Below are 10,062 nucleotides of genomic sequence, written 5' to 3'. Positions count from 1 at the left end.
CCCCTGAAAGATCAATAAACATATCAGTCATTCACAAAGTAAAGCAGACTATCTGGTTTTCTGAAGCAAACCATCATTTCCAGTTTTTTTCTCATTGTGAACACCACATATGCAAAGAATATCTACCCAGCCTAAGAGCTCTCCACCTAATATTCTTATAGTCCAGATGTCTCACTGACCTGTTTCCTAATTGTTTGGCTCCAAGGACTGTCTGTTTCTCTGAAGCTTGCCAATTCTCATGCTCTTTTTCTCTAACAATTCTTGCCCAGACTACTGATTCCCCTTGGCTGATTAAGTTCTCTATTCCACAAACCACGTTCTTCAAGGACTTTTTTCTGTCTCCTCTAAAGCGCTTTTAGTAACCCCTTCTATTCTATTTCCCCACAGGGCTTATTTGCCTGCAACTTCTTGAGGTCGTTAAAGCAATTTCTCAGAGAGCGTAAAGAAGACTGCGCTTTAGCCAAATAATGCAAATTAAATGAGGAAAAAGGTACAAAGGATGGTCTGAACCACACACAATATACCAATTTCCACTTTGCTGTCTCCAGGGGGTAATTATCCACATTCCAGCCCAAATCTCCATCCTTTGGAGACCAAGAGGAAAAAAATGGCCACCATCATAGAGCTGTTCTAGTGTTTATGGTACTTCTACTGTTTATGGTAGGACCATAGAGATCAGTAGGAGGAAGCAGAATTACTTTTGGCCTCTTCCTTCAGCCTGATGGATCATGGAGTTGTAGCAGCAGCTTCCACTCGGAAATAGGGGCTTCCGCTGGGTACTACTAGCAGCAGTTTCTGCTGGGATTCCATTGGGAATCCAGTGCCCACACTTCTGTCCAGTTTCACTGTTCCTTTTGCCAGCCAGGCTGACGTGCTTTGTGGTACCCAGCCTATTTAGAGTTGCCAACTCTGAGTTGAAAAATACCTGGAGATTTTGAGGGTGTAGCCAGAGGTGGGATCCAGCAGGTTCTCACAGGTTCCCGAGAGTAGGTTGCTAATTATTTGTGTGTGCCGAGAGGGGGTTACTAATTGGTGATTTTGCCACATGATTTTTGCCTTCGTTACGCCCCTCCTCTCAGCAGTAGCACGCAGAACTTGAAGCAGTCTAGCAGGAGGTGCACCAGCGTGCGTGGCAGCCTGCACCTGCGTGCATTCGTTTCCCACCCAAGGACGGGCACAGCAGCTGCGTCCTTGCCACAGCCCCGCCCCGGAATGCCCTGCCACGCCCCCGTTGTGCCCTGCCCAGCCCCATTGGTGCTACGCCACAGTTTGAATTTCACCACCATGGGAACCTGTTACTAAAATTTTTGGATCCCACCACTGGGTGTAGCCCAGGGAAGGAGGGGCAAGACGTCAATGGAGTATAAGGCTGTAGAGTCCATCCTCTGAGGCCATTTTCTTCAGGCAAACTGATCTGCATTGCCTGGAGTTGAGCAGTAATTCCAAGAAATCTCCAAGCCCCACCTGGAGGCTGACAACCCAAATCCTGTCCCAGCATGCTTCACCAGCTTTGCCCTTTACAGCTTCTGCCTGTGAGAAGGAACTGCAAAAGGAGCTTAAATTTTTCAGCTCAGATCTAATTTTTCTTGGTAGGGAGAATGAAACTGGAACGGCTGTTCACTTACGTTTAATTTACTACAGGAACAATTGCTGGATACTCTACCAGAGGATCCAGTCAAGGGAAGTAGGGCAAGGATAGTGTGATATTCACTGAAGCGGAATCACAGACTCTACTGACATACTCTCCATTGAAGTTTCTTCACATTGAAAAGGTAGTGTGTTTACCCATAGCTGCTTCCATTGAGTTTATTACTGTGCCCTTTGAATGTCTGAAGCATTTGACTATATTTATGAACATTTACAATGCCTGTACACCTTTTCTCCCACATAGCTGGCAGATGAAAAGCTGGGGTTTTGTGTAGGTCATGTCAGAGAGCATGAATGTATGTTTCTAAAAAGAGTAAAACTAGCAGTCCAATCCAGTGCGTGTGTCTCCAGAACAAACAATGCAGTTTTAAGTAGATCTAAGTAGAAGTATATCCTTCTATGGAAGGGTTTACTTCATACAACTATGGAAGGGTTTACTTCATCCAACATATAGAAGGGTTTACTTCATACAACAGACTTTAGCCTTAATATTTACAAAATGCTACATGTTTTATCAGTGTTCCTTACCTCACTCATCTATTAGGTCAATAGTGTTGGCCAACCCAGTTTACTATCGTAGCCATTTATGAAAACGCGACCTGATTTTCCTTTGAGTAGTCTGTGCAGGATAGGAATTTAAATTTGGATTTTGAAAGAAGGAAAAGACCTCATAGGAAGAGGCAGGATCACAAAGGCTGTTTCCGCACGGGCGGAAAACAGCGCCCTATGGACAGTTAAAACACTGTCCCTGGGGTGCTGTTCGCACAGCAGGTGCTGCTGCATCGCAGCAGCACCGTACTGGGCCCGCCCAACCGGCGCGAAGATGCCGCTTTTAAACCTCACTCCCTGAGCAAGGTTTTTAAAGAGCGGTGTTTTTCCTGCACCGGTGTGAGGCCGCCGCTTTTGGCCCCTCCAGTATCTGCTAGGGACTTACCTTGCCTTCCTCTGCAGCTCCGGGCAGCTGGAAAGACACGCCCACACTGCCCTGTGACCCCTGAGGGTCGGGGGACAGCTGCCCAGAGCTGCAGAGGAAGGCAAGGTAAGTCCCTCGCAGACACCCTGAGCAGCTCAGTGCGGAGCCGCCCCTGCGAGTAGCGTCGTCGTTGGGACTGGCCACATGGGACCATGCAAACGGTCTCGATGCTCCACCGGCTTAATTTATGCTGGTGGGAAGCCTCTGCCTCTGGCTGTGTGGAAACAGCCCTAGAGATTTTGGAGGTGGGGCCTGAGAAAAAAGGGGTTCAAGGAGGGGAGAATTCAATGGGGTACAATGCCATAGAGTCCATCATCCAAAGTGGTCATTTTCTTCAGATAAAGTAATCTCTGTCATCTGGAAATCAGTTGTAATCCCAGGAGATCTCCAACTACCACCTGAAGTTTTAGAGCCCTGATACAGCATGGAAGGAAGAGCTGGTTCCCACATCTGAATTTAGGGTGGGAAAGACAAAGCCCCAACTGAAGCTTGTGGGCAACAAAATCAACCTTCGCAACCTTTATTCAAACTGCATAAAGGGCAGAGTGCGGGGGAGGGGGTGGGAAGAGGACAAATCTGGCTCTCCTTTTAAAATTAAGCAGCAGTGGTGTAGTGGCTAAGAGCAATGGCTAAGAGCAGGTGCACTCTGATCTGGAGGAACCGGGTTTGATTCCCAGCTCTGCCGCTTGAGCTGTGGAGGCTTATCTGGGGAATTCAGATTAGCCTGTGCATTCCTACACACACCAGCTGGGTGACTTTGGGCTAGTCACAGCTTTCCGGAGCTCTCTCAGCCCCACCCACCTCACAAGGTGTTTGTTGTGAGGGGGGAAGGGAAAGGAGATTGTAAGCCCCTTTGAGTCTCCTACAGGAGAGAAAGGGGGGATATAAATCCAAAACTCTTCTTCTTCTTCTCTTCTAATGTTTGTCCTAATCATCAAGCGTTTTCATTCAAGGTTTTTAATTATAGATCCTGCCTTACAATTTTCTAAACAGTCCAGGTGCTCGGGAGCAGCAGCAACAGCAGAAGGCCATTGCTTTCACATCCTGCATGTGAGCTCCCAAAGGCACCTGGTGGGCCACTGCGAGTAGCAGAGTGCTGGACTAGATGGACTCTGGTCTGATCCACCTGGCTTGTTCTTATGTTCTTATGCTCTTATGTTCTAAACAAATGTTCCAGTTATTGGTGTTTCTCACTGCAAATTGGAAAAAAAACATTACCCAGGTCTGCTTTAGGAATATGTCTCCTCGCATTCCCCGCTCGTGCCCCACTGATTCAGCAGAAATCCTTTCCATAACTACCGTCTTCTTGTCAAGAGCAGCCTTCCCTCTTGCTTTACATCTCCCGTCACAGATGCAGTCCACTTTAAAGTTTCATCACAGGATTTTTTTACAGAGGGTTATTGCTCAAAGCCTTCATCAGCTGCAAGTTTTCTATTTTTGAGACAGAAAGTTCCTCTCTGTCACAAGGAAGGGGAGAAATGAGATCAAATATCGCCACATACCCACCCTTCTTCAACTGATAAATCTTTCCAGTTGCGAAGGATTTCTAGGACTGGAATGTATGTGAGGCACTTGGCCTCTCGATTAAAGTTAATGTGATATCATTAGAGAAGCAAGGAGATTTAAATTTGCCAGGTAGGCGATCCTTGTAGTGCTGCTTCCCTTGCATATTCTTTCCTAATTATGCTTTTAAGATAGCAATTTTTATTGTTAAAAAACTCTATCCTGAGGCAACCCTTTCATCTACTTGGTTGTTGAGGAACCTCTGAGTATCATCCATAAAACATTTCTAATGCACAAGACAACTGTCCCTAATTATCAGAAAGAGCACCTATTTTCTGGCCCCTCTCCCCTGTAAATCATTACCTCTAATTTTTGCCAGAGTATTGTGGATGCTCGCTTGAAATGTGGTGTTGGAAGACAGTTTTATGGATACCATGGACCATCAACAAGACAACAAAGTGGGTTCTAGATTAAGTCAAGCCTGAGTTCTCCGTAGAAGCGATTGATAGCGGAGTCGGAAGTGATTTTATTCCATTTCTGATCTTGTTTTTAAATAAAGATGGAACTGTGTTTTATTTCTGTATAAGTTAGGTAGGAACAAACTGTATTAGAGAGAAAGTAGGAATTATAGCTACCTTTTGTATTTGCGTCTGCATGGAACCTCCTTGGCTCAAGGCAGGAATCCACCCTTGCTCCACCTGGGCATGTCCCTTTCATCTGTAAAAACCCTGAATGGACGTTGACAAAAGGGACCCCGGAAGAAGCGCCTCCATCTGCCTAATCCCACCAGCAGGCAGATAAGGGTGCCGTCGTCGTTAGGTTTCATTTCCTGACCCCAAGCACCCAAGGGACTCTTTTGTGTTTTTCCCGCCAATGCCTACGTCATCGCCTCGCCCTGCCTCTGCCGCGAAATTCAAGAAGCGGCTGCCCACCGGACTCTAATTGGTTCCCATGTATTGCAGATGTATGATTGGTTACTATGTATTTTGTGAATGAATGGTTGTAGGCTGTCCTGTATTCCCCCGGACTCCCGGGGGGGGGGGGGAGAAAGTGTATATAAGCTGTTGTAAAGCTGCTAGGCAGCACAGTTGCCATGGTGTGGAGGTGCTGACACGTAGGTCAGCATCTCAATAAAACCTTTTATTATTTCACTATACTCGCTGTGTCGGGTCCCGTTTCTGTTCCCCTGCGCTGCCAAGAGCTGGTTGGTCTGGAGCTATTAAAAGTTACCAGGCAGCGCGGTAACACTATGACTAAACTGAGGCTATTGTACTTTGATCGCATCAGAAAAAGACAATTATACTAGGAAAAGTTGAAGGCAGTGTGAAAAAAGGAAGACCTAACAGGAGGAGGATATATTGGCTCAATAAAGAAGTCACGATCCTCAGTTCATAAGGCCCGAGAAAGGAAATCAGTGATAGGGCATTGAGGAGGTTATTGATTCAGGGTGGTGGAGAAAAGTGCCATCAAATTGCAGGTGAATTATGGAGACCTGGGAGAGTTCTCAAGGCAAGAGTTGAGCAGAGGTTGTTTTCCACTGCTTATCTTTGCATAGCAACCTTGGTGGTCTCCTATCCAAGTACTAATCAAAGACAAGCCCACTTGAGACCTGGCAAACTTAGCTCATCCAGGTCAAGACCACCAATTCATTGGATCAACGTAAGTCAGAAGTGACTTGACAGCACATAACACACATTGGGGTGCCTTATTAAACATTTGTTAGAGTGAGTAGCAAGCATTACCATTTTCCAGGTTTCAGCCCCTACCTCAAGAAGTGAAATCTCTGACTGAGAGCATTTTGCCTGTACCCCACATCGTTCTATATGAACTTACGTGAATACTGAGGCAGTGAACATCCTGGGATATCATTATGCTTAAAGCTGCTGAGTTTCCTGCCTTTGACTAAGCGAAACATAACATGACTGAGGAATGCCGAGTCAGTGTGTGTGGAAAACTTGACTAGTTAAACTGGTGTCAGCTTGCGATGAGAAAGCAATATATAATACTCAGACTGGTAGAACTGATGGTTTGTTGAGAGTCGTATCTGAGGTGGGACCATATAATAAACCAGAGAGATAGGAATAGATCTTCAGAAAGAAGGAAGAAGAATTCCTGGGACCAGTAGTCTGGAGTATTGGGTTTTGCTTTATTTCACCTCAAGAGAGTGATTTATGTTAAAATTTTGGGGTTCTAACTAAGGGAATGCTGAATGAGGGTACTGTGTGAAGTATGTTAGACCAGCCTGTGTTAGACCCTGTGTACAATCCATAAGCCAATACCATCTGAAATACATGAAACTGTACCATCTAAGCAATATGTAAAGAACATCTCAGCTACTGTACTGAATCTGAACCGAAACAAAACAAACTAAATAAGCCTGTAACTGTGCCCAAAAAATCAACAACGAACAACTAAATATCAAAGTTGTGTGTGTGTGTGTGTGTGTGTCTGTGTGTGTGTCTGTGTGTGTGTGTGTGTGTGTGTGTGTGTGTGTATTTTCCGTCCCATATTTAGTTGCAGACCCCAGGGCTAGATGGACCTCTGGTCTGATTCTGCAGGCCTCGTCATATGTTCTTATTTCTCATGTGAATAAAAATGGCATGTTGACTCAGCTTTTTTCCCCATTTCCTAATTGTCTTCCAGAATAGCATAGTGGGAGAATACAGGACTTCATGTCTGGAAGGCCCTGGTTCAAATCCTTTTTCTGTCATGGAAGCTTGTTGAGTAACCTTGAGCCATTCACATATTCTCAGCCTAACTTACCTCATAGGATAAAATGGAGGAGGGAAGGATGCCAACCTGAGCTCCTTGGAGGGAGGGCAGTCTTTTAAAAGTACTATATTGACAAAGAATTTACAAGGTATTTACCTCTAGGCGAGTGTTTAAACAAACAACTCCCATTTCAGCACAGGGAACACAGAAAAACAATTTTACTCTTGCAGTTTAGATGTCATGAGGATGAGCCAGGAATAGTGTGGAGAAAATATGTCCCATCCAGAAAAAAAGTGTTCATGTCTCATCATTCTACTGATGGCATAAAGGCGGGGGGGGGGGGGAGTCTTCTACAAATCTGGCCTGAACAACCAACCTCTTTCTCATTTTCACATAAAAATGTCCAGAATTTCTAGTTTGTGACTGACTGAGGCAGATATCAAGGTACTCATGTACCTTGATAAGCTATACCTAATCTTCTCTTTATCACTAGGTTACTAATTATTTGTGTGTGCCGAGAGAGGGTTACTAATTGGTGATTTTGCCACATGATTTTTGCCTTAGTTACGCTCCTCCTCTCAGCTGTAGCGCGCAGAACTTGAAGCAGTCTGGCCGGAGGTGCACTGGCGTGCGTGGCAGCCTGCGCCCGCGTGCATCCTTGCCACAGCCCCGCCCCGGAATGCCCGGCCACGCCCCTGTCGTGCCCCGCCCAGCCCCATTGGCGCTACGCCACAGTTTGAATCCCACCACCATGGGAACCTGTTACTAAAATTTTTGGATCCCACCACTGTTTATCACCCTTCCTCACTCAGACTTTACAGGAAGTCTGTGATAAAACTCTGCTAGGTAAGATCGTCAGACAAATTTATTTCTGAAATACCCTCTCACTGAAAAAGACAATAATACTAGGAAAAGTAGGAGTCAGGAGGCAAAGAGGGAGACACAAAATAGCATGACTCCATCCAGGAAGCTATGGCCCTCAGTTGGCAACATCTGAGTAAGGCTGTTAGCCACAGGACGTTTTGGAGGTCATTAATTCATAGGACTAAAAACTACCAAGCAAGTACTGGCACTAGGATTTACCTCTATTGTCCTATAAAACAAAATTCCAGCCTTCTCATAACTGCCCACTCCTATTGGTTTAATACCATCTAATCTGTTCATTTAAAATACTGAAGTCAAGAAAGTTTTATTTGTAAAGATAAAATTCAAGACAGCTGAAGAAAACTAAATGAAGATGGATCTTTTATCCATCCTACCAAGATAACAGAGCTGATATTTGGTGCACTAGCCTCTTCTTCAATAAGGATATTTCTTTGGTTTATTTGTTACCCTGACACATTTCAGTTATAAAGTTATCGAAGGACTTGAGGACAGGGCTACTATTAAAGCTCTTTTTATCTGACTGCTTGTACAGTGAAAAATGACAACACTTACTCGTTGTGCCTCATCTTGGCGAAACTGGCCCGTTCGGCAGAAAATTTCATTATGGCTGGAGCAATTTCACCAGCCGTCAGCACTGTTCTCTGTCTAACAAAACTCAGAAGTAGGAATAAATGGATAATGATTCTCTCCCCTCACCTTTTTTTTTACTTGCAGATCTGCCAAACTTCAAATTTGCTTGCAGTGAATTAATTTTTGCAAAAGCAGTTGGTGAAATCCACAGGGAAACGGAGAAGTACAAATATTTGCACTAATATTATTTACATCGATTAATGGGGCATCAAATGCTGACTTTCAAAGTTGGCTGAACTTCTACCACACTGTTTCTGAGACTGGGCCCATCGGATAATGTATGACACCACTATAATATCTCCAAATATACAGCAGTATAAATGAACAGGAACAAGAAAAATGAAATGCAGGAAGAAACAGTAGCATTAAAAATAGAATTGTTAAGCACATTGGCCCTTTCCGCATGGGCCAACTCCAGCACACGCCAGCTGGGTGACCTTGGGTTAGTCACAGTTCTTCAGAGCTCTCTCAGCCCCACCCACCTCAAAGGGTGTTTGTTGTGGGGGGGAGGGAAAGGAGATTGGAAGCCAGTGGGGGCAACGAGGTGGGGGCAATGCCCCAGGTGGCGTGGCGGCGAGAGCATGGCTGGGGCAAGGTGGGGGCGTGGCAGGGACATTCTGGGGGTATTCTGGGGTGGAGCAGGGATGGGCGCCGCCACAGCAAGGGGCACAGGGCATGCGCATGCCCAGGCGCAGTCCCCCCTCGCTCCGCCCCTGTGGCAAGCCCCTTTGAGTCTCCTGCAGGAGAGAAAGGGGGATATAAATCCAAACTCTTTTTCTTCTACGGCTGAACAATTTCCTCCTTTTTCATTCTGTTCTTATTTCGTAGGGTTTGCTTTGCTGTACCCAGCATTCTGCCCGGCCTTAATTCTGTCTCCATGGGAAGAATGTCTAAAATTAATTCTAGAACTGAGTGACTGCCGTTTGCTGCAGGGTTCCACGCCTTCTGTTAATTTGCATCTCACTACATTACTGATGTGCACATTAATAAAAAATTGCACTGAGCAACAATCTTGAGCATTCATATTACTGCAGTGATAGCCGATTGTGGGATGCTTTACTGATGTGCTCCTGTGCATTAATATAGTATCGCACAAGAAGAGTCTTGATACAGTTCTGCATGTGAGCACAATTATATTGCTTTACAGCAAGTTGTGTCTCTAATGCACACATATAGGACTTCCGGTTGAATGGTGTTTCACCCTGGTTAAGCCTCTGAATACTCCCAGACTATACATTGCCGATAGTGGTCGCTTCCCCACTTACAAAATGGAGGTCATAAGCTGCGGTTTCCCTTGCTGCGGGACCTTTTGAGCACGGGTTCATGTTCCCCATCGCAGCCTCCGCCCCCCTGGTCCAATGAATGTGGCAGCCACGCAGCAGCTGCACAGGACTCCCCACGATCCGCTCAGGGGCTGTCTTGATTGGCTGCTGTGTTGTGCTGGGGCAGGATTTTTTTTATTGTCAAAAGGACGAATCAACGTCTCCATGCTTTGCCGAGGAATCCAGGTCTATTTGAGCAGACACAATTTGCCCATGTGCGCTTAAAACGACGTGCAGACGTGGACTTTAAGCATTTAACATTTAAAAATAACCCCCCAGACTGCGCGCGTCCTAATTGGACAGATGGCTCTATGTCACCAGCAGCGGTGGGAAAATCAAACCCGGAGTCACCTCCCCCCGAGCTTCCCCACTCCCCAGCGCTTGGCACAG

This window comes from Sphaerodactylus townsendi, linkage group LG08 (genome assembly GCF_021028975.2).
Source record: "Sphaerodactylus townsendi isolate TG3544 linkage group LG08, MPM_Stown_v2.3, whole genome shotgun sequence".
Taxonomy (NCBI): domain Eukaryota; kingdom Metazoa; phylum Chordata; class Lepidosauria; order Squamata; family Sphaerodactylidae; genus Sphaerodactylus; species Sphaerodactylus townsendi.
This window is presented reverse-complemented; position numbering follows the sequence as displayed.